Below are 25,885 nucleotides of genomic sequence, written 5' to 3'. Positions count from 1 at the left end.
TTAACGAATGTAAAAAACAAATATCAGATTGCTCGGAAACTTTTGTGGCCCTTAGAAGTTTTTAATGGTGGACGTCACTCTCTCCACTATTTTCTGTGGTGGGGTCCACTCGAGCTTTGGATCCGACTCAATCTTTGATTTATGCCCTAAATTAATCTCTCCAAATAGATGGGCCGTGTGGATACAAAACATACATTATGGTGGGACCCACAGAACTTGGTGATGTCACTTTACTGGCGAGTCTCGCTGCTCTACCTCTCATCAGCTAATCGGCGTTCGGATTGAAGGATGGTTTTAACGGAAACGGATTGGCTGGTGTACCGCACACCGGCAATGGGTACGTATCGTGCGAAGGCGGGACGCGATCCGACGACTGACAGGTGACGTCAACGAGTTCTATGTGGCCCCTACCATGATGTATGTGCTGTATCCGCACCGTACATAGATTTGGAGAGACCATTTTAGAGCATGGTGCATAGAATGAGGAAGATCCAAGGCTAGGGTGTGCCCCACCACAGAAAACAGTAGGAGAGTGACACCCACCGTTGAAACCTTCGGAAGGTCCACCATGATGTTTATTTGACATCCAACCTGTTTATGTGTTAACATTAAAGAAGGGAAAACACACATACCAGCTTCATCGAAAACTTTTGTAACCCTTAGATCTTTTTAATGGTGGGCGTCACTCTCCGCACTGTTTTATGTAGTGGGGTCCGCTCGAACTTTAGATTTGATTGATTCTTTGGATTGTGCCCTAATATGATCTCTCCAAATGGCCTCAACACACCAGCCATCTCGCTATTGTGGGGTGCACCAGCCAATCCGCTTCCGGTTTTAACTATTTCAAGCAACTGAGTGTCATCCGTCACACCATGTCAGAATATGAAGGTTTCCGCTTATTATTGATGAGTTTTGATTGCGGAGACAAAAATGACTTGTCATTTTCACTCGGAGCATGAGGGACGCGGAGTCGGTGCAATGGTGAGGAGACGTGGGAAGATGCTATTGGTGGGGCCGTACGCTATCAGAGATTGATATATGCCCAACTATTTTAAAAGGGGGACGTGGATTGCCTACTAATGCGATTTGGACATATGGGGGTTTTCATCGTACATGTGCCGTATGTATATGATGAACCACACCGTCCATCCGTCATAAAACTCCATAAATTGACCACCTACCAATTTCAGTGTCGGCCTAAAACAACCTGATACGGGGTGATACAATGAGTGGCGAACCAATCTTTAATCCTTTGTGTGATTGTAGTGATCTTTGTCGCTGATTTTTAAATGCTTACCATTGTGTGATTGTTCTGATATTGGTCCAATGTACGGAGATCCATAATGATCGAATGGATTGGATCACTTGTATTGTATAGACCCGTAGGTGGACCCGATCCCCTGTTCATGTGATGGAAATAAGGGCCTGTTCCAGGAGCGTGGATTTGGAACCCCCAATATTCCGAACCCCCAGGACTGGAAACCCTCTGGATGTGAATGTGAAATCCTCCCCGTGTGTTTAGTACCATGGAGTGTGAATCAACTTTAATCCAAAAAGTACCTGTGCATGGTATATTTATATGCGTTTCAATTTATTTACTAAATCAACTTTAATATCTTTAATTAGTGAAATATGTAATTTTTGACACAAGGGTTATGATAAGCCCATTGAAATATATGCTTTACCTGTAAATGATGAAATTCCAAGTCTTGGATGGGCCACAAGCATAAGATCATGTCTGAGTGACTAATCAGCGATTTTTAATTGTTGATTTACATGGACAATGTTTGGATGGTGCTGGTTTACATGGACAATATTTGGATCGGTGCTGATCATCATTAGTGGGCCATGTGCTCAATAGAATAATAGTGTATAGTGACACACATGTTACACTTGCAATTATTGAAATGACTTTAGCTGTAATCCAAGCTCTTACTGTGGATTGCAAACCCCCTCACATATAGGAGATTTGAAACCCCCATTTAATTTATGGGGCCAAACACAAGGAAACCCCCCTCAAATCCCCTCCAGTCGACGGTGCCAGACCACCCCTAAGATGAAAAGAGGCTGACTTTGGGTCTTTACTGATGCCTAAGTGGTAGACTGAAAAGGTTCCAGAATGGGGCCATGGGTTTGAGTGCCTATTGCGGTGAAATCCCACTTTAGTGTGGGTGCATGTGTGGAAAAAAGAAAAGAAAAGAAAAGAAAACAAACTGACATTGGATGCATATTCAAAGGGTTGGTACTATCTTTACAGCTGCGCCAGAGCCCATTAATATAAAACCTGACCTTGAACGAACCTGAACACAAGCCCATTAAAGAATTTCTACATGTTTGTTAAGGGTCGATTTGGGTAATGGTAGGCTGCATGCCATCATGTCAGATTCACCACCCTAAAGTAATGCTTTGGAAGGCATGGGCCCCACCAAAATCAGGATTAGACTTAATCCACATGGAGTTACATGCCCAAATGGACCCTTATGACATTAAAACACACACACACACACACAAGAATTATACCTTGTTACTGTCATGGTTTGACTGGACCAACAACCTTGACCTGGGTCCGTCCTAATTGCTATTTGGGTCTAGCCTGGAATTTTGGACCTGACTAGGCCTTATGAAACTGGACCTATTAGGCCAAGGAGCCTAGGGCAATTAGAGCTATTAGTAGGGATATTTTTGGAATCCCTTTGCATAATGTTAGTATGATAATTAGTTTTTGGGATTGCTAAAACTTCATAATATTGAAGGACATGAGAAGTCTTTTGGAAAAAATTAAGTAAAAAAGAAAAACAAAAAGATGAGTGTCCACAGTGAAAATTGGACGCCCTAAAGTCCATTGGATCCAACCATTAGATGGGACTCATATGAACACGGAGCTTTTTAGGTGGTTGTTTATTATTTTCTATGGTGTGGTCCACCTAATAGTTGGATGATGCATCCCATTTGCATGTTGGGGCTACCTTGCTAGACTGTTTAGATGTTAAATATACAAACACCAAGGGACCTCAAACACAATTAGTTGAGTTTGAGTATCTCTATTTAAATAACGAATGCTCACGCACAACTAGTTGCACAACAAACTAATGGGTGCGTGGGACCTTATATGGTCTTATGTTGCTGTTTAATCACTGTTATTTTCTATTTTCAGTGAGAATAACTTATATCATTCAGGAAGAGCATGATGGATATTTAATAGACAGTAGAGATGGGAACCACCAATTATAGGTGGGCCCCATGGCAATGAGCTGGTCCAACACTATAAGACTCAAGGCCTGAGCATGGAATGGGCCTAGCATAAAAGACCTGAGCCCAAACCCAACACAGCCCTTCCCAAAAATTGTTCAAAGCCGTATTCCCCTAGGTACTCAAACCGCGTCCGGCCTCCATGATTGTATGGAGGTATTTGTCACACGTAACACATGCAGGGCTGCAGGGGTAGTACCTAATCCGCGTCCCGGCATGATTTGTGTAGAAAGTATTTGTCACACATAACAAATGCAGGATTGCATCTTGCCTTCAGGTCAACCTGAACTGATTGACCTAACCCGAGTTTGGGTGGGCCAAGATTGGGTACTAACCCCACCTGTTCCAAGTTCGGAGGGTTGGGAATTTGAGGGGCCCACCATCATGTACGGTTTAATCCACACCGTCCATCAATTTTTTTTTTTCACTTCATTTTAGGCTATAAACCTAAAAATGAGGTAGAACCAAGGCTCAAGTGAACCACACCATGGGAAGTAGAGGTGATAATTATGTCCACCATTGAATACTTCCTTGGGCCCACTGTGATGTTTATTTTCCATCCAACCAGTTCACAAGTGAACAGCTCACATAGACCCAGATGAACGGAAAGCACAAATATCAGCTGGATTCAAAACTTTTGCGGCTCCCAAGAAGTTTTCAAGATCCTCAGTGTTGTGTCCAGATCAGTCGCATGTAATGGGATTTAGTCCCCGGGTTGGATTGACCGGAAGGACCTGTTGGGAAGGTAGGTTTATATGGTATGAAATTATATTAGATGGGATTAATATCATTATTGCACAATGATTGTAAGTTTGAAAATATCATGGTATCTTGATCATCAAATTCCTATGTTTAGGAACAAATTCTTTCTTTGATCACAGTGGACCCATTAAGAAAGGCATGGTAGCACCCAATCTGCGTCCAGTTTATGTTTGGTTGAAACGGGTTTTCAAGATCTTCATGTGGATCAATAGCATATAATGGATCAAGTCTGGTTAGGTTGGATTGCCTAAAAGGGCCTGTTTGGTCGGTGGGTTTAAATGGTATGGAATTGCATTAGATATGATTAACACCATTATTGCACAAAGATCACATGTTTGGAAATATCATGGTATCTTGATCATCCAATTCTCATGTTTGGGATTAAATTATTTCTTTAGAAAACTATTGTATTAAGCAAAACTTGTGTTTGGTGGATCATGAAATTATAATTGACGAATCTTATTCACTATTAATGTTGATTATTGACTGACACGTGTAAATGGTACATATGGATCGTCGATGTGAATAAAACATATACATCAATGTGAGAACCATAGATATAGTGGATTTCAAAATCCAAACCAAATCTCACATGGAACCGAATGCAATTCTCTCTCAACTAATCCTCATCCTTCTCTTTCAACACCAAATGCCAAATGTTATTTACATATGACCAAATGCAATTCTCCCACCCGATCCTACACCTTAAGTTGAAGTTTAGGTGGGATCAAGTTGCAAGTTGGGATGAAGATTGCCCATGAAAGTCTTTCACATAAAGTTACTACAATGGGAAGCCTAGTGGGGCCCACCATAATATTTGTGAGAAATCCACCTCATCTATCCATTTTGCTGGATCATATTAGAACACGGGTTTAAAAATGTGATAGATCCAAAATTCAAATGAGCTGCACAACAGTAAAAAGTGACGATTGAACATTCACGAAAGAAACATTCATGGGCCACAAGTTTTCGATGAGCTTAATAATTGTTTTTTGTGCTGCCCACTTAAGCTTTGGATCTACCTACCACCGTCCTCACGTAATCTTAAAAAGTTCCTGCAAAAGGCTTTTACAGGCAATTCATGTCCCTCGGTTTACCCTCGGTTGACCCTTAACCTGGCTTAGCCCACCCGAATTGTACCCTTAAATACATTATTGGACCACGACAGGTCAAGCTAAAATGACTTGAACCAAGCTTGGCTCGTGCACCAAGTTAATGTGTCCAAGCTCAGTCCAAAGCCGGACCGGGCTCGCAGACTGGCGTGCTGCCCGTTAATATCCAGGCCTACTTCTTTGTTATTGTCAGCAGATCACAAAGCCAGTTCCCAGTCGCGCGAAGAGGTTTTGCAGGACTTCATTTCTTTCAACTTGTTCCGTTTAGGATGGCAATAGACGTTTGCCAGAAAGGCTATAAGCCCGCTACTTGTGCCCCACCTCGTGATGATCAAGACCGTTCATCTAGACGTACGCTCATATAGCAAGCCCAGAATAGAAAGAATCTGAATGATAGGAGAATAACAACGTTCATTCTAAAATGAGTTAAAACTGATTTTCTGAACCATTGCTTTTTTAAGTCACTTTGTATGGACGTACGATGATATCACTGGCTAGTGAGATTCTCTTCACCTGTCTCAAAAGAAAGGTTTAGATAGAATTACATAGTAGACAAGCAGAAGCAAACCGATTTAGCCATACTGAACCTTGATAATAATCTTGCGTGAAATATCGTGAATTTCATATCTACCCATCAATATATTTTCACGTGCATTCCAGGATTAGTGACAAAGGAAGCTTTTTAAGAGACAAACTCATTCTCGAGTTTTATATTTTGAAAATAAAAATCATGATACAGATAAGCATTCATTTCCATAGTTTGTCTTTAATAAATTGAAAAAATTAAAAAAAAAACAAAAAACAAAAAAAAAAAAAAAAAAAAAAAAAACACGTGAACTGTACTTATTGTGTCTTTTTCAAAATTTTTTTAAAAAAAAAACACGTGAACTTTGAAAATGTCGAATATTCTCACTGTGATTCTGGAGCATCTGTACGGTCTCCACTATTTGGACGACACGTGGGTAGAAGAAAAGAACAAGTCGGTTAGGCAATACTAGAAGTCAAATATTTGTGGCCTCCAAACGATCAGGATGCAAAAGTGGTGATAATTGCTCAGCAGAAAGGGTTTTATATCATGGGTCTTCCATTACAGGACCACCAGATGGACGGTCGGGATTCACCGGCCGCTCAGCCACGACTTCTCTTAGAGTGGCATCGGTGGTCTCCTGACAGAGATGGTCTGAGTTGCACAGTGCTAAGAACCGTTCATTAAATTAAATAAAAATTATTTTACTAATTATAATTAGAAATTACATTCTTTTTTCTTTTTTTTTAATAAGCTACCTAATTAATTTAAGTACCATGGGAGTATTTTCTGTTAGATTTCTTATCAGATGTTGGCGTGGGCTGTATCAACACAGCAATTTGTTGCCTAGAAGGGCCTCGTGCTTATATGAAATCCACCGTACAATATGGTGTGTCACTCATGTTATGCTCAGATCTGAAAAATCAACCCTACCTATGTTTTGGTGGACCACAACGGAAATTGTGTATTTCCTTTCATGTGGCTCATTCAATCACAGATGAGCCTAATGACGGCCCCCAACCATAAATTTTAGTGTGTTATCTAATTATTAGAGTAGATTTCATATAATTATCACAATTGATCTTGTAAATTAAAATCAAGGGTGAATGTCTCTTTCCTAACCATTTCTGCACGTTATTCATTTTTCATCCTACACCTAATTAGGATTACACATCTAATTGTTGCGTGGATCTCATATAAACATCATATGGTAGATCCATCAAAAGCCAATGGTGCATTGTTGAAATTCTCTATATAAGAAATAATTGCAAGGAGGATGCCACTTGGATTTATTTTTCTATGTTTGCAATGATGTACTCTTGAAATTCACTCTGACCATTAAATATATACTCACATCTTAGGTAAGGGCTAAGAAATCACGTTGACTTGTAATTTAGGTGGCACTTTGACCATTAAATATTGTGTAATCACACGTTAGGCAAGTGCTAAGAAATCAAGTTGACTTGTAATTTAGGTGAGCTGTACTAAAGGAATCAATTGGAAAAGATACGTTAGCTCTTATTTTTACAAAGTCACCGTGATGATCATAAGAAATCCACTCTAGCCCTTGACGTCACCCCAACATATGCCTTGGGTCTTAAGTATTATGCCTTCCGCGATTTTGGTAGCCAACATGAAGGAAAATTGTTTGAAGGATGAGGGTTGCCTTGTATGGTACTACTTCTAATTGTGTAGTTGACTTGAATCCTAATGGAGTTAATTTTGAATCCTAACGGAGTTAATTTTTGGTCCCTGAGCCACCTGATTGTTAGGATAAGCTTTGCATAAACATTGTGGTGGAGCCCACCCAAGCCACCATCCCTTCTTGGATAACCAACCTCAACTTTTCACTCAAAAATCTAACAGAAGCTACTCCAAAAATAATTGTTAATGAAAAACTTGTGAGGGGTGATAAGTGTTGAAGTGGTTGGCCTTGAAATCATGTGATGGGCGGTTGAGGCCGAGCTGAGTAGGACCCTCGGTCAGTCGAGCTGACCACCATGGTCGGCTTCGAGGTAGACGTTTGGGCCAATCTCTGCTAGTTGGCTGACCAAATCCTTGGTATGTTTGCATTTGGGCTTAGAGGACAGGTTCGTCTCTTCAATAAAGATTGTCGTTCTAGATAACTCCTGATATTGGTCTCTTGGTCGTCCGTCGAGGCTGCGCTGAGCCAAGTTTGCAATCAATTGAGTTAATTGTACAAATCTGTGTATTTCTCAGAGATTAATGCTCAGAGATTGGTAGGAGCTTAGAAATGTATGGTGTTGTGACCTTGACTCGAGAGCGTGGCTCCCATTGTTCTCCAAATCAATCTGAAGGCCGTTGAGTCCCTTGGCTGCGATCAGTGTTGATCTTGCCTCTCAACCTCATACCGTGAAGCACTTCTTTGCAGTCAGACCGTTTTCACTGGTAACAATAATCATAAATTAATCAAGCAGCATATTGAAAATCCTTTTTCATTTGAAAATCTAACAGATGTTACTTCAATGATAATTACAAATTAACCGAGCAGTACATTAAAAATCCTTTTGAAAAAGGTATCAAAGTTCAAAATTTTATATTAAATGGGTAGTTTCTTTTTTTTTTAAAAATAAAATAAAATTTCCTCAAATATACAAGAGGTCAGGGAAGAAAGAGACGAGAGCTAGGGAGGGCATGTGAGCATGAGGTGCGTAGGCTTTTGTTTTTTTTTTAGTAAGGATGAAATCTGGACCAAGGATGCTAGCCACGTATTTTAATTTCTGTAATATCCTTAAATTGGATAAAAAAATGTCTTCCAAATGTCCTGAGATCTTTTGGACCCGGATTGCGCCCTACCCCTGCCCGTCTCCAACTGGGAACGGGCAGGAGCTTTGAGTAGCCACCGTGATGTATGGGTATTATCCACACCGTCCATCCATTTTTTTGCATCATTTTTGGGCTTATGCCCTGAAATGATGTAGATCCAACACTCAAGTGGACCACACCACAGTAAGCAGCGGTGATCATGATTTTGAAACTTTTCTAGGGCCCACCGTGATATTTATTTGCCATCCAACCTATTCATAAAGTTAGTAGACGGTAAAAGTTTAATCCTCATTGTGTAGTCCACTTGATTCGTGGATCTGTCTAATTTTTGAGCTTATACCCTAAAATGATACCAAAAAATGGATGGACGGTGTAGATAAGACCCATACATTACGGTAGCCACTCCAAGCTCCTGCCCGTACCCAGCCGGAGACGGGCGGGGGTAGGACGGAATCCGCGTTCTGAAAACCAACTGCGTGGAAAAATGTCCCAACATTAACGTGTCATATAGAGTAGATACGTACGACGAAGTGGACCACATGGTTCACTAATCCAGACCGTTTCTGTGTTCTTTCACATTTAAGATGGATCGTGCCCTAAAAATCTCCTCAATTTTAAATCCCAACCTTTGGATATATTAAACTGAAAGGCGTCAAAATTGGTGGCTAGAATAACCCGGGGGAATTTTTTTCCCTTTTTTAATAGTCGATACAAAATAGGAAAAACGGATCCTATGGTGATTTGACTGCTCTGGGAATGCCAGTTACAGTCCAAGCTTGGATGGGCTTTGAAAATGGAATAAACATTCTCTGACAAGAAGACACACACGCTCGGATTCTGTAGCGACTCTTTCGACCCGTGGGCCCCACCACTATGATTTATATGTTTTATATATATGCTATCCATCCATTTTATCCTGTCATTTTTAGTGCAGGGTCCTAAAATTGAGCATATTGAAAGCTTAAGTGGACCACATCACTTGAAAGAATAGAGATTCAGTACCTATAGATGAAACTTTTTGTGGGCCACAGTAATTTTGGAAAAGTTGATTTTTTTTTTTTCATCCAGATTTTGTGGCTTTATGAACAGGTTGCATGGCAAATAAACGCCGTGGTGGACGCTAGTAATGTTTCGACGGTGGATCATTGCTTTCTATAATTTATTTCATTTGAACTTTGGATTTGACTAATTTTTAGACTCATGCCCTGAAATGAACTTGCCAAATCGATAAACAGAGCTTATAAAATATAGACGTCATGGTACGGCCCACAATTGCTCTTCCAGTACCTGATCCGAGTTCTGAAATATAGACGTCATGGTACGACCAAGAGAGAGGAATGTGAATGGTATTCTATTCCCTCAATGGACATGTACAGATGGGCCACTGCACACGAGGTGACATTGCGAACTGGTGCAGGATCGGGGGCATTCATTCGTTTTGAGCCTACATGCACAGACTTACTTGTGTCCACTCATCTGCTGGCACGTGTTAATTGAATCTGGACCTTGGGTTATTTTCCCTAACCGTCCATTTTTCTAATAGACATGGGCCCACCTTTTAAATGACATAGGGTAAGTGGACGGCGCTGTCCATGATGAATGTCCAAGATCTCACACGCATATTGCACGTGGCAGATATGCACCAAGTCCATTTAGCTTGGCACATCAAGGGAACATCCTGGAGCATGCAAGACCATGCTCTGTACAGCCTTAGATATATATATATATATATATATATATATATATTTTTTTTTTTTTTTTTTTTTAAAAAGCAAAAAACAAGAAACCACAAATTTCAAGTAGCCGCCCTGGGAATCTTCCCATGCAAAACTCGAGAGGGTCGATTCGTCCGTGAATTGCATGTGCAACCATGTGTACGCGCCAACGTGGCACCTATTCGCAGTATCCAGGCTATTAATTAGGTGGGCCCCACTGTGTTACACCTCTACTAAAAAACCAGGATGGTCGTTGGCTAGTGGTGTACGCAGAAAAGGGTGGTTAAAATCTGAATAATGGTCAGCATTCAATCCACAAGTGTGGCCCACCTGATGACCAAGCCACCGTTGTTTCCCAGCCAAATTCCAGGTCATGATGGATATATGGAGGCGATTGACCGGTGTTGGATGAATAACCATGCCATTGCGACGGAGGCCTTGGTGTTCACAAGCGTCCCCGAGTGCTTCCAGCATTTGATTGAATAAGAGGAGTTTTATAATACTCTGGCCGCATTTGATACACAAGCACTCAGAACTTGTACATGTGGCGTACATTTAGTCCAATTAAATCGACCAGATTCTGCAGTCATTGTCGCTAAGCCAACGTCCACCAAAATTAATATGGTGGACCAATTACTGCCTTTGAATAATGGACGCTTGTTGAAATTGAACCATTTAATTTTTTTTAAAGGGAAATTATAGTCCAACACCTTTTTTTTTTCTTTGTTTCACACGCACACACACCACCACACACTCACGCCACTAAACATGGGGCATGCTTGCTATTAAGAGTGCGGCACGTGAAGGACAACGTGCAGGAGATCCACCGGTCCATCAGGTGCGCTCCTTGATACTCAATCCAGAAATAAAGAAATCAGCCGGATCAACAATCCAGGTGGGCCATACCACAAAGAACAATGGTCATGGGATTCCAACTTTAAGATGCAGGTAATATACAAAAATCAGCACGATCCAAATCTAAGTCAGGGTCATCATCTGGTGTGGATTAGTCATGGACAGAATAGTAAAGAACTTTGGCGCATCTACTATGCCTTTACCATACAATGGAGATGGCTTCCATCCTTTTTTACAGAGTGCATGAAAGAATGTTATAAAATTCTTTTGGTAATTAGATGATTAGGTGGATGACTGCAATTAATTATACCATAAAAATAGGTGCGTGAATGTAATTTTCTCACTTTATAACTATCACAAAAGTATGGCAATTTCACACATCTAATGCTTTCCAACAAAAGAGTAGAAAAGGCCATTTTCCTGGAAACTTCATTTAATTCTCAGTTCATGTCGTGGACCACTCGATAATTACAAAATTGCCATATTGTAATAAAAAAGAAAGGCGAATGATGCTTAAATGGTCCGACGGTGGCTCGCCACCTGTTGATCAAGAAAACGGATTAATAATGCTCCAAGCGCGCTTGGAAATAGCCCTCCAATTTGAGAGCTAGGATCATTCAATAATAGAAGTTTTTGGTCTATCGCCAATCCAAAGTGGGGCCGATAAGATGAACCGTCTGGATCTTGCTGATGGGTCCAATTGAGGAATTCTGTTGGAAGGTTCCGTTGGCAAAGGAATCATTCCACCGAGCATGAAACACATTGCAGGCTTATCCATCCATGGATTGTTCTATTTTTATCTAAAGCTAGGTCAAGCCCTTTTGCTTTTGATGCGCACGTGCCAACTAATAGTCTGTTGTGGACCATCATCGTCATCACCGTAGCCTCGTCCCACTATTTTTGCTTTCATAGACCACATAAACTCACCTAAATAATTGCCACGAGAATAGGATTTCTACTACCCAATCGTCCAAGATGGCACGTGGGGGTGAGATCCAGGCCATTCATCAGGTAAGCCCGAGCTTTTATACTTCGTTGCCTAAAAACCAGACCATGTTGCTCCATAGGTGGGCCTTACATGGACAAAGTATATGGATGGTTAGAAAGAATTCACATGTGGTCCCCATTCAAATTAAGCGTGCGGTGCACTCGTAACTGACTGGCCCGAAATTTAGTGTCGTATTGCATATCTGAGGTGCCCAGATTATCAACGGTCCAGATCTTGTACACATTTGCCACATTGGCACGTGATGAGAATGAGTAACCTAAGGAAGATCAAGAAAACGCGCTGCCCACGTTGAACCAACATCTGCGACTGTCAATTCAATTCCGCGGATGAGATTCCAGCCATCGGATGAGGCGGAAACACTTCGAACAACAGAGCTTAAAATGGTTCCATCCAACGCTCCTCTTTTCACATGCAAATTCAACGGTGGTGATGGATGTGAAGGCATGAAAAGTTGGTACCTCCAGAGCACCGAATCTGTTTTACTATAAATATACGGTCCACGTGGAAAGCATCTGAATGATGGGAAATCATCACCGTTCATGCAAAGCAGAGTCAGAAATCGCTTTTCTGCACCATTGTAATGTGTCAGTTTCTCTGGTTGATGACATCACCTGTGAGTGAGATTTTTTCCACATGAACCATCCAACGGTGGAAAATTTTAGATGAACGATGGCTTGATCATCACATGTTGGAGGAGAAACGCTGAATCATCACATGTGGGTTTACATATATGGATTGTTAAACTATCATTTTAGACCGTACGTCCATTAGATTTATCCAACTTTTCGTGCTTCCGATCAATGCCACACAAAAATTAACGGTTTCGATAATGCATAAACAGGAATTTATTTGGCATTTTAACTGAGAGTCTTGTCATTTCAATATATTCAGGCGAGTGATTAGATCCCACATTTCTCGTCCTTATGCGTAGCCTGCGTATACGGTATCATTACCTTTGAAGTAATAAAGTCCCTATATATGCATTAATACGCCACGCTCGCTCTGATAACTTAAGCTCTTAGGGGGTGTTTTGCGCATGGTAATGGGAAGGATTAAGTGGGACAGGATTCAAAAAATATAATCATTACATATGGGAGGGATTGTTCCTGTTTCGATGGATAAGCTTAATTTCATGCTTATGTTTGTAATATGGTAGAACATTGAATGAATATACCCACTATTACTTGAAACTATCGAGAATAACACGTGTTATATCCAAGCTGTTCATCTGTTTTGTAACCTCATTTTATGGCGTGGGCCTAAAAATGAGGTAGATACAAAACTTATGTGGCCTCAAAGAAGTTTTCAACGGTAGGTATTAAATCCCCGCTGCTTTCTATGGTGGGGTCCACTTGAGCTTTAGATGTACCTGATTTTTTGGTTCATGCTCTAAAATGATCTCGAAAAATGGGTGGACGGTGTGGATATAGCCCACACATCATGATGAGACCTACAAAACTTGCTAACATTGAGTGGAATTGACACATGACCCAATGCAATTCCATCTAATCTAATTCCAATCTTTTCTGGTCTTCTCAAACATTGAGTGGAATTGGCATGAGACCAAATGCAATTCCATCCCACCTAATCCCATCTAATATCATGCGCCAAACGCCCTCTTAGAGAAAATAGTTGTTTGTCATGGTAGTTGAGCATAGGGTCGTATTTTTGAATTTTTAGAGTAAATGGTTGATTGACATGGTATATAGTTTGGGCCTTGATTGAACTTCTAATGGAGACATGTTGCTTATGGTGTGTAGGCCTCACATGGACCTATAATGTCCCACCCTATTTTTATTTTTATTTTTCTTTTAGGAAATTGGTTAAATGAAAGAATGTTAATTTAGATGGTTGAGACAAAGTGTTTAACCCCCTTTGGATAAAAGTAGATAATGTTTTAATTGCCTAGTGCCTATTTTGGTTGATTTAGTGGGATTTTTATAGAATTGGGTAATGACTAATCTTAATAATTACTCCTATTATCTTGTATTTTGGATGGACTTTGCTATAATTAAGATTGATTTGATTTGATAGCCATCTTTTGAGATTAAATTGTGTTTGTGAGGAAATGTGATTTTTGAAGAGATTTTTTTATCCTATTTTGATTTTTTTTTTTGTTATTTTAATAGTGGAATAAACAAATCATCTATACATCAATAATGGATATTATATTAAAATCTTAAATGCATACTTTGATGGATAGGCAATCATATTGCCGTGATTATTGTTGAGGGTCAAATATTGCATATCAGACCCATTTATTGCATAGATTTACACGCACGATACTGTTTATCAGACTAATTTAATCGTGTTTGTAATGCAGGGTGTGTTTACGAGCCTGGACTGGGAAAGGATACTAAAAGCATTGATTTAACGCTCTGATGACACCAAAGCATGGGATGGACCCCAGGAGATCAAGATCGACTGATTTGCATGCCAGGGATCCAAGAAAATCGAGGAATTGAAGTTCAAGTGGCCTGAAAAGTGTCCAGAATGCAAGATCATAGGGTTCCCACTATCTGATCAGTTCGAAACTTCATACGTGGCCTAAGGACCATAAATGAACCGTACACATAAAAATTCAGCTCCTGAATCACTGTGGAAGTGGCCCAATGAACAGATCAGCCACTAAAACAGTGATATGGGGCCCACCTGCTGTATGAATGCGCTTCATCTTCAATCCCCACGGTTAAAATAAGATGAGTGAATGGATGGACGGATCAGATTGTACACATACATCGCCTTGGAACCCGAACACGTGACGCGTGTATACGGGGTGGTGTAGCACAGGGCGCGCACCAAAATTCGGAATCTCGGTCAGCAAGCGCTGACCGAGCTCTCCCTCTCCGACTCGACTTCTCTCCAGCGGAAGAGAACAGAGATCGCGGTTCGATCAAGTGGGCCGCCATCACGGTCCCAAAGACCAATCTAAACCGTCCATTAGATCATATTGGTCCACATTACCAATGCCTAGGTGGAATTTTTCTAGGAAGCAGCGGGTAACGGATTTTGACCGTCGAAACTTAGGTTGAACGGTGATATGAAAAATCAGGTGGGCCGCTTCAGCGTCGATCCAAAACCGACCATATCCGAACGGTTTTGTGAGTAGATTCCGGTGGACGGCATGGATTTCCAAAAACACCAGTAAAGTGGACCCCACCACGCACCAGCGCCTGCTCTGCTTGCGTATGTCCGGGAAAACCGGAAGCCGCCCGGCTCTCTCGGGCCGTTATGCATCCATGATGATGGTCGGATACATGATCCAGACCGTCCAATCCTGTGAAAGGTCTGATATAACCACGCCCAAGAAGTCAGATCGTCAAAATGGTTGGCCAAACCGCACCGAACGCGGGCCGAACGCAAGCACTCCTTGCGTAAGATCAGAGCAACAGCGGGATTTGCTTGACTGCTTCCGGCTCGTGAAACTTCCGCAGCTGAGTCCTGCCAGGACTCCACAGAAAAGAACAAGAAGAAAGATAAAAGGAAGGAAGAAAGGAGAGAGAGGGATCGGTTTTGAGGAGGGGACGAGCAGGCTGTTTTTCTGCTTTAACCAAAGAAGAAAAACGGGAAGTTTTTTTTGGAGACAGGGAGACAGCAGGAAGAAAGAAAACGCTGCTGCTGCTGCTTCTCGCTCCCGTTTTTTTTGGACAGCAAGGAACCAAGCGAGAGGATTGAAGAGAGAGTGAAGGTTTTCTTTATGTCTCCTTTTGTTTCCTTTTATTTCTTTCCTTCTTGTTCTTTTCTTGTTTTTTTTATTCTTTTTATTTGTTTTGGGTTTAGGCCAATCATGAGTGGCTAAACCTCTTAGCTAGGGCTAAGAGGTGAAGCCTGTAGCGAGATGGGAGAGTTTATTCTATGCATTTAATTTAAAATTTCTGAACTCAATTTGATTTTTAAGTTGATAATTCAAGGAATATTTTCTCAGTATTTAATGGTCTGTTGTGACTGAAATTACAATGGATTTGCAATGGCTTTGAATATTTCTTTTTCTCTTTTAATATTTATGACGTCAGGAGGCCCTGTTGTTCACCATCGTCTCCTGGGCATGGTAGGATGACAGTACCCTTCCTGATCTTCATACATTGTCGATTGGTTGGTAATTAGTTTAATCCTGTTGTTTACTTTGTCTCCTGGGCATGGTTAGATGATGGAATCCATTCTAATTCATACACCTTTCATCTCTTGAAACTTATATCAATGGCAGTTCAGTAAATTTTTCATAATTTGTGATCCTGGCATACGATCTCCCTGATCTCTACAAGTGGATCCTCTGAATCCCTAGTTCCCGTCCTCTGAATTCCTTAAAGTCTTAGATAATTCTTCCACAATTATTCCTTAATTTCTATTTGGTTTAGATCACATCTTAGTCTAGTTCTAGTTCTTCTTGGTTTCAGATAACGTACAGGTATCAGTCCCTGTGGATTCGACCTCGGTCTTACCGAGTTTATTACTACATCACAACCCTGCACTTGGGGAGTGAACAAGTTTTTGGCGCCGTTGCCGGGGACTGACGGTTACGATTTTCTGAAATTAATTGGTTTTAGGATTAGTTTAAGATTAGGATTTCACTAACCTTAGTTTTATTTATTTATTTATTTATTTCTATTTGAGTTCAAAACTAACTTGTTTCCTATTTTATAGGATCTGGACATAAGTTCTTAAACTGGTAATTCCTTCCTAATTTCTCTACTTTTTCTATTTTTAGAATTTTTGTTCTCTAATAATTTGCTAACTTTAACTCTTTTAGAATCTACTTTGTTTCCTAATTTATTTTTAGAATTTTCTGTTTAGAAACTAACCTTCCTATTTTGTAGGCCTTTAAGATAGAAATCTCTAATTCGGTACACTCCTTCCCTACGTTTTATTTTTCAAATCTCTTGTAGTAAATTACTTTTTAGTTTAGGACCTTCTTAATTTAATTTAGAAATTTCTACTCTCTTTTAGAAAATAATTTACTGTTATTTTTCTTCTCTTTTTAAGAATCTAATTTATTTTTTGTTTTATTTTGCAGGTTTTTAACTTAGGACTCCAATTTGGTAATTTCTTTCCAACTCTCTCTTTCTTTTTAGATTTTCTTTTCCTTCCTTAGGATTAGGTTTTTAATCGAGGGTTGCGAGTGTTTTCATGCCCAAGTGGGCCCGTAACGACACTCGACGTCTCTTGACTGAAGGAGGATTGGTTGAGGGGTTGACTATCCATCGCAGGATTAGACACCGCTCGAAATCCCCTGAGTTAACTGAGGTTATGGCTGAAGACCAACCTCCTCTACTTCCACCCAGGGTGGAGGATAACCATGATGAGAATGAGGTGCAACAGGCACCCCCGCCTCGTACTTTACGAGATTTTCTACAACCGGCGGGAGTGAGTACGCCCTCATGCATGATTTTTCCTGGAAACACAGGACAAATGGACATCAAGCCAGGAGTTATCCAACTCCTTCCCAAATTCCATGAACTTGAATCTGAAAGTCCATATTTACATTTGAAAGAGTTCGATGAGATTATAGCTACATTATGTTTTCCTAATGTATCTGAGGATACAATTAGGCTGAAACTCTTTCCTTTTTCCTTAAAAGAGAAAGCTAAGACGTGGTTACATTCACTACGTCCTAGATCCATTGGCACATGGAACGACATGCAGAGGGAATTCATAAAAAAATTCTTCCCACATCATAAAACGATTACCCTCAGAAAAGCGATCATGAACTTTGCCCAAAAGGAAGATGAAACATTCTTTCAATGTTGGGAAAGGTTCAAAGATTTGGTCAGTTCATGCCCACAACACGGATTTGAAACGTGGCGCACTACAAATTTTTTCTATGATGGACTGACATCTTCCATGCGCCAAATGGTCGAGACAATGTGTAATGGAGAGTTCATTAATAAAGACATCGACGAGGTATGGGACTACCTCGATAGTTTGGCTGAAAAAACACAATCTTGGGACTATTACCCAAAGTCGAACACCACGTCTAGGCCGACTCAATTAAAGGAGAAAGGTGGATTATACCTCTTGAAAGAAGAGGATGATCTCAAGTGTAAAGTGACTACGCTCATAAGGAAAGTTGAGGCCATGGAAGGAAAGAAGGATAAGGTCAATGAAATTGTTTGCGGCATCTGTGATTGCAACATTCACACAATTAAAACTGTCCTACAATACCGCCTTTCGAGGAGTGTTGAATGAACAAGCCAATGCCGTAAATAACTATCAAAGACCTTTTACTGGACCCAACTCCAACACATACAATCCTGGCTGGAAAAATCATCCAAACTTTAGTTGGAGGAATGGACAAACGGCGACTCCTCCAGGTTTCTTCAATCAAAATCCAAATCAAGTGAAACCTCAAGAGGAACCGGTTCAAAATCCCATACAAGAGCTGGCTCAGGCAATGCGGGGAATCACAGATTTTATGCAAAAGATAGATTCTCGTATGACGGTTATAGAAAAGGGGATGCTTCCTGCACAACCTCTCCCCAATCCTAAACCGCAATACGAGAATAATGATCCCAGCTCTTCAAATCAGATGGGACATGCTAAATCCATCACCACTCTTAGGAGTGGGAAGATCATTGATAAAACTCTTCCGGTTAGGCCCGAAAAGCCTCAAGAACCAAAAGAGGACAACAATGATGGATCCAGTGATGTCCCACAAAAAGTGGAACCGGAACTTCTAGAGAAGCCAGTTGCTCCATTCCCCCAACGGTTGGTTTCACCAAAACCTCTCTCTAACTCTCAGGATATCCTAGAGGTGTTGAAACAGGTGAAAGTCAACATTCCTCTACTTGATGTCGTTAAACAGATACCTTCATATGCCAAATTCCTAAAAGACTTATGCACGACCAAGCGACGGAAAATTATTCAAAAGAAAATCTTCTTGATCGAGAAAGTGAGCGCCATCCTCGAAGCAAGACGTGCCGCAGAAATTCAAGGATCCCTAGCCCAACCATATCATGTGTAATCGGGAACCATCGAATTGATCACGCACTTCTTGACTTAGGAGCGAGCGTCAATTTGATTCCCTACTCGGTATACAAACAGTTAGGTTTGGGTGAATTAAAACCCACCCTAACCACACTACAACTTGCTGATCGCTCTGTTCGTGTACCAAGAGGGATAATTGAGGATGTGTTAGTCCAAGTGGATAGATTTTACTACCCTGTAGACTTTATCATCCTGGACACCGAACCCATCAATAACATGAGCACTCAGATTCCCGTCATTCTTGGTCGCCCATTCCTTGCCACGTCAAATGCAATTATCAATTGCAGGAATGGTATCATGACTATGTCTTTTGGAAATTTGACATTGGAGTCAAATATTTTTTTCAATAACGGCAGCAATTCAGAGGATGATGACGATTTCCACGATATTAACATGATTGACTCTTTCGTGGAAGATACGACACCTCTGACCTTATCCTCCGACCATCTAGAGACGTGCCTGGCCCACTCCCATGATTTTGATGATGACATGATTAGGGAGACTTGCGCCTTGCTTGATACTGCACCGGTACTTGAAGTTAACCGATGGAGGCCACAATTTGAAGAATTACCACAAACTGATGTAGTGCCTCTGCCGTCTGACCTCAAGCCGCCGAAGCTTGACCTAAAACCTTTGCCCTCTAATTTGAAATATGCATATTTGGGTCAAGATGAGACATACCCGGTGGTGATCTCTGCCCACCTGGAGAAAGAACAGGAGAGTATGCTTATATCTACTCTCATTGAGCATAAAGGAGCCTTAGGATGGACGATAGCGGACCTCAAGGGAATCGATCCCTCGATTTGTACTCACCGCATATATCTTGAGGATAATGCAAAAACCGCTCGGCAACCACAACGCAGACTAAATCCAAACATGAAGGAAGTGGTTAAAGCCGAGGTTCTTAAACTACTGGACGTGGGTATTATATACCCTATATCTGATAGTCAGTGGGTGAGTCCAACTCAAGTGGTCCCTAAGAAGTCCGGAATCACCATCGTAGCCAATGCTAATAATGAACTCGTGCCAACTAGAGTCACTACTGGTTGGAGAATGTGCATTGACTACAGGAAGTTGAATACCGTCACGAGGAAAGACCACTTTCCTTTACCATTCATTGATCAGATCCTGGAAAGGTTAGCTGGTCATTCCTATTACAGTTTCCTTGACGGGTATTCGGGCTACAACCAGATAGAGATAGCCCCTGAAGACCAGGAAAAGACCACATTTACATGTCCCTATGGCACCTTTGCCTATCGAAGGATGCCATTCGGACTATGTAATGCCCCTGCTACCTTTCAGCGATGTATGCTTAGTATCTTTTCTGATATGGTAGGGCAATATCTAGAGGTCTTCATGGACGACTTCTCTGTTTATGGTCCATCTTTCAGCAAGTGCTTGGAAAGTCTTAAATGTGTGCTGAAAAGATGTGAAGAAAAGAACTTGGTACTTAATTGGGAGAAGTGCCATTTCATGGTTCAGAAGGGAATTGTCCTTGGGCATATCATCTCGTCCAAGGGAATCGAGGTAGATAAGGCAAAAATCGATCTTATCTCTAATCTACCTCCACCCAAGAACATCAGAGACGTGCGATCCTTCTTAGGACACGCGGGATTTTACAGGCGATTCATAAAGGACTTTAGTCTTCTTTCTCGTCCTTTATGTAATCTTCTTCAAAAGGATGTTCCGTACGAGTGGACTGAGCAGTGCCAGGAAGCTTTCACCAAGCTTAAAGGCACATTAACCACTGCACCTATTATGCAGCCACCCGACTGGAACCTTCCTTTTGAGCTTATGTGCGACGCTTCTGATTATGCTCTTGGGGCGGTCCTAGGCCAGAGAAAAGACAAGAAGCCCTACGTCATTCACTACGCAAGTAGGACTCTAAATCCTGCCCAAGTGAACTACTCGACTACGGAAAAGGAACTCTTAGCCGTAGTGTTCGCCTTGGACAAATTTAGGTCCTACTTGATCGGATCCAAGATCATTATATATACAGATCATGCGGCACTGAAGTATCTTCTTTCTAAGAATGATTCTAAGCCCCGCTTGATAAGATGGATCCTTCTACTCCAAGAATTTGATTTGGAAATTAAAGATAAAAAGGGAGTAGAGAACGTAGTAGCTGATCACCTTTCTCGCCTTAATACCTCTGAGTCCCTTGAGACGACTCATATCAATGACATGTTCCCTGATGAACAGCTGTTCAGAGTCTCCCATTCACCTTGGTTCGCTGATATTGCTAACTATCTTGCTACAGGTGCCATACCGACACAGTGGACTACGCAAGATAAGAAGAAATTTTTCACCGAGGTGCGCAACTTTTTCTGGGATGATCCTTACTTATTTAAATATTGCCCAGACCAAATTCTAAGGAGATGTGTACCAGACGATGAGCATCGAAGTGTCATCTCCTTTGTCACTCTCAGGCTGTGGTGGTCACTTTTCTGCTAAAAAGACCACGGCCAAGATTCTGCAGTGTGGCTTTTACTGGCCCACTATGTTCAGGGACACTCATGAGTTTTGCAAAGCTTGTGAGCGTTGTCAGAAATTGGGAGCATTGTCCCGTCGAAATATGATGCCCTTAAATCCCATCCTTATCATTGAAGCATTTGATTGCTGGGGCATCGATTTCATGGGACCATTCCCCCAATCGTTTGGAAATCTGTATATTTTGCTCGCCGTGGATTATGTCACTAAATGGGTTGAAGCGATTCCGTGTCGAAAGAATGACCATCGCACGGTCATTAAATTCCTAAAAGAGAACATCCTTTCTCGATTCGGAACGCCTCGAGCCATCATTAGTGATGGGGGCTCACACTTTTGTAATAGACCATTCGAGAGCTTAATGAAGAAATACGGTATCTCTCATAAGGTAAGCACCCCATACCATCCGCAGACAAGTGGACAAGCTGAGATTTCCAATAGGGAGATTAAACACATTTTGGAGAAAACGGTTAACCCAGATCGTAAGGATTGGTCAATCCGATTAACCGATGCCTTATGGGCATACCGTACTGCCTTTAAAACCCCTATTGGAATGTCTCCCTTTAGACTTGTCTATGGCAAAGCTTGTCACTTGCCTGTGGAGTTGGAACATAAAGCGTACTGGGCGATCAAAAATCTTAATTTCAATCTGGACAACGCTGGCTCGCTACGCAAACTTCAATTGAATGAACTTGAAGAAATCCGGAATGATGCGTACGATAATTCGAGAATTTACAAGGACAAGATGAAAGCATTTCATGACCAACACATTTTGCGAAAATCATTCACGCCTGGTCAGAAGGTCCTTTTGTACAATTCTCGATTACATCTCTTCCCGGATAAGCTTCGATCTCGTTGGACCGGCCCTTACATTGTTGTTACTGTTTTTCCTCATGGGGCCGTTGAGATAAGAGATCCCGACAATGGCAAGGAATTTAAAGTCAATGGCCATCGATTGAAACCATTTGTCGAGAAATTTGATTCAGAGGATATGTCCATGCCTCTGACTGATCCTGTTTATCAGGATTGATCTCCTAGTCTGATGGAGGTATAGGTAGGTTTCCTGTTTTCTTAGGACTAGAGTAGTTGTCTTATTTGTCTGGCTGAAGACAGTAAACTTAGCGCTCCTGGGAGGCAACCCAACTCTTTATTTCATTTCGATAAGTAGTTCAATGTTTGTGGGTAACATTGCTGCAAACCCTCACGAGACTACAACTCGTCCACTAGGGGTACCCTAGGGGTTTAAAGGCTTGTTGCATACGCTAAATGCAATCGAGAGCACCTGCGGAAGTGGTATAGGTAGGATTGTATTTTTGTTATTTTATTTGTTGGTTTCTCTCTTGTGCTGACCGCTCTTACGTAGAAATCTTTGAAAAGCCTCTTGATTCTTTCATTCAGATACTATCTTTCCATCACTCTTATTTTTCCGTTGTCTCATGTGCATTGCATGTCTATTTCTTTTTACATTGAGGACAATGTAGATTTTAGGTTGGGGGTGGGAGATTAGGTTACCTAATCAGCATTTTCTTGAGCAAAAATTGTAAAATTTTTAAATTTTTCTGGACTTTCTGGTGAATTCAAAGTGATTTGACGACCATCTTTGATTTAGAATTACAGGATATGGAATGTTGGTGATTTACTGCTCTTGGATTCAGTTGCTCGTTAGATTTCACAGTTAAGTTTAATTATTAATCCATGATTAGAAGTTGTAAACATTGATTGAGTCATGATTTCACATGTCACATCTCGCTTACACATTAGGATTTCAGTTTGAAACTGAAGGGTTAATTTGGTGATCAGTAAGCATAGAAGGAACCAAATTGAACAATTGCCCGTCATGATTAATTAAAAGGAAAAGATACCATTGAAAAAGGTTAGGCAAAGAATCTTCACTATAGGTTTGCTCCCTATAAGTGTGGACTTCATTCCCCTTCTTGATTTATTAGTCTCTAAAAAAAAAAAAAAATCTGAAGGAATGAAAAGATGATCTTTGAGGCAAGCTTTGGTTATTATGAATTCTCTTGTTGATTACCAACGATATCCTGAAATAAAGAATTGAATATTAATGATGAAAGTTGGGATTATACTTTACATCTGTGGAACTCAATGTTTGGGATTATTTCTAATCAAGGGACTAATACTTTGAATTTGGTTATGAAGTTTACCGTGTGTTTGAGTCTAGGAGAGAGTAAGGCCCAACATTCATGAATTGTTGAATTCTAAATATCTGGATTGTCTTCCAAAATCACTCGAGTTCATAGAAATTCTCCTGTAATTCTCAACTTATTTTTCGCATACTTTGCTCGGGACTAGCAAAATGCTGGTTGAGGGTTGTGTTGAGGGTCAAATATTGCATATCAGACCCATTTATTGCATAGATTTACACGCACGATACTGTTTATCAGACTAATTTAATCGTGTTTGTAATGCAGGGTGTGTTTACGAGCCTGGACTGGGAAAGGATACTAAAAGCATTGATTTAACGCTCTGATGACACCAAAGCATGGGATGGACCCCAGGAGATCAAGATCGACTGATTTGCATGCCAGGGATCCAAGAAAATCGAGGAATTGAAGTTCAAGTGGCCTGAAAAGTGTCCAGAATGCAAGATCATAGGGTTCCCACTATCTGATCAGTTCGAAACTTCATACGTGGCCTAAGGACCATAAATGAACCGTACACATAAAAATTCAGCTCCTGAATCACTGTGGAAGTGGCCCAATGAACAGATCAGCCACTAAAACAGTGATATGGGGCCCACCTGCTGTATGAATGCGCTTCATCTTCAGTCCCCACGGTTAAAATAAGATGAGTGAATGGATGGACGGATCAGATTGTACACATACATCGCCTTGGAACCCGAACACGTGACGCGTGTATACGGGGTGGTGTAGCACAGGGCGCGCACCAAAATTCGGAATCTCGGTCAGCAAGCGCTGACCGAGCTCTCCCTCTCCGACTCGACTTCTCTCCAGCGGAAGAGAACAGAGATCGCGGTTCGATCAAGTGGGCCGCCATCACGGTCCCAAAGACCAATCTAAACCGTCCATTAGATCATATTGGTCCACATTACCAATGCCTAGGTGGAATTTTTCTAGGAAGCAGCGGGTAGCGGATTTTGACCGTCGAAACTTAGGTTGAACGGTGATATGAAAAATCAGGTGGGCCGCTTCAGCGTCGATCCAAAACCGACCATATCCGAACGGTTTTGTGAGTAGATTCCGGTGGACGGCATGGATTTCCAAAAACACCAGTAAAGTGGACCCCACCACGCACCAGCGCCTGCTCTGCTTGCGTATGTCCGGGAAAACCGGAAGCCGCCCGGCTCTCTCGGGCCGTTATGCATCCATGATGATGGTCGGATACATGATCCAGACCGTCCAATCCTGTGAAAGGTCTGATATAACCACGCCCAAGAAGTCAGATCGTCAAAATGGTTGGCCAAACCGCACCGAACGCGGGCCGAACGCAAGCACTCCTTGCGTAAGATCAGAGCAACAGCGGGATTTGCTTGACTGCTTCCGGCTCGTGAAACTTCCGCAGCTGAGTCCTGCCAGGACTCCACAGAAAAGAACAAGAAGAAAGATAAAAGGAAGGAAGAAAGGAGAGAGAGGGATCGGTTTTGAGGAGGGGACGAGCAGGCTGTTTTTCTGCTTTAACCAAAGAAGAAAAACGGGAAGTTTTTTTTTGGAGACAGGGAGACAGCAGGAAGAAAGAAAACGCTGCTGCTGCTGCTTCTCGCTCCCGTTTTTTTGGACAGCAAGGAACCAAGCGAGAGGATTGAAGAGAGAGTGAAGGTTTTCTTTATGTCTCCTTTTGTTTCCTTTTATTTCTTTCCTTCTTGTTCTTTTCTTGTTTTTTTTTATTCTTTTTATTTGTTTTGGGTTTAGGCCAATCATGAGTGGCTAAACCTCTTAGCTAGGGCTAAGAGGTGAAGCCTGTAGCGAGATGGGAGAGTTTATTCTATGCATTTAATTTAAAATTTCTGAACTCAATTTGATTTTTAAGTTGATAATTCAAGGAATATTTTCTCAGTATTTAATGGTCTGTTGTGACTGAAATTACAATGGATTTGCAATGGCTTTGAATATTTCTTTTTCTCTTTTAATATTTATGACGTCAGGAGGCCCTGTTGTTCACCATCGTCTCCTGGGCATGGTAGGATGACAGTACCCTTCCTGATCTTCATACATTGTCGATTGGTTGGTAATTAGTTTAATCCTGTTGTTTACTTTGTCTCCTGGGCATGGTTAGATGATGGAATCCATTCTAATTCATACACCTTTCATCTCTTGAAACTTATATCAATGGCAGTTCAGTAAATTTTTCATAATTTGTGATCCTGGCATACGATCTCCCTGATCTCTACAAGTGGATCCTCTGAATCCCTAGTTCCCGTCCT

The 25,885-nt window shown here is 41.3% G+C and overlaps 1 non-coding gene and 1 pseudogene across 1 annotated transcript; one reads left to right on the top strand and one right to left on the bottom strand.

The window, feature by feature from the left end:
• Window positions 1-17,697: 17,697 nt before the first annotated feature.
• LOC131241915 (small nucleolar RNA R71) lies at window positions 17,698-17,804 on the bottom strand. Its single transcript, XR_009169476.1, has one exon. It is a non-coding gene; the product is annotated as a small nucleolar RNA R71 (small nucleolar RNA).
• A 1,016-nt stretch (window positions 17,805-18,820) lies between these two features.
• LOC131239108 (uncharacterized) lies at window positions 18,821-25,267 on the top strand (annotated as a pseudogene).
• Window positions 25,268-25,885: the final 618 nt, after the last annotated feature.

The sequence above is a fragment of the Magnolia sinica genome, chromosome 3, assembly GCF_029962835.1.
Source record: "Magnolia sinica isolate HGM2019 chromosome 3, MsV1, whole genome shotgun sequence".
In the NCBI taxonomy this organism is placed as follows: domain Eukaryota; kingdom Viridiplantae; phylum Streptophyta; class Magnoliopsida; order Magnoliales; family Magnoliaceae; genus Magnolia; species Magnolia sinica.
This window is presented reverse-complemented; position numbering and strand designations above follow the sequence as displayed.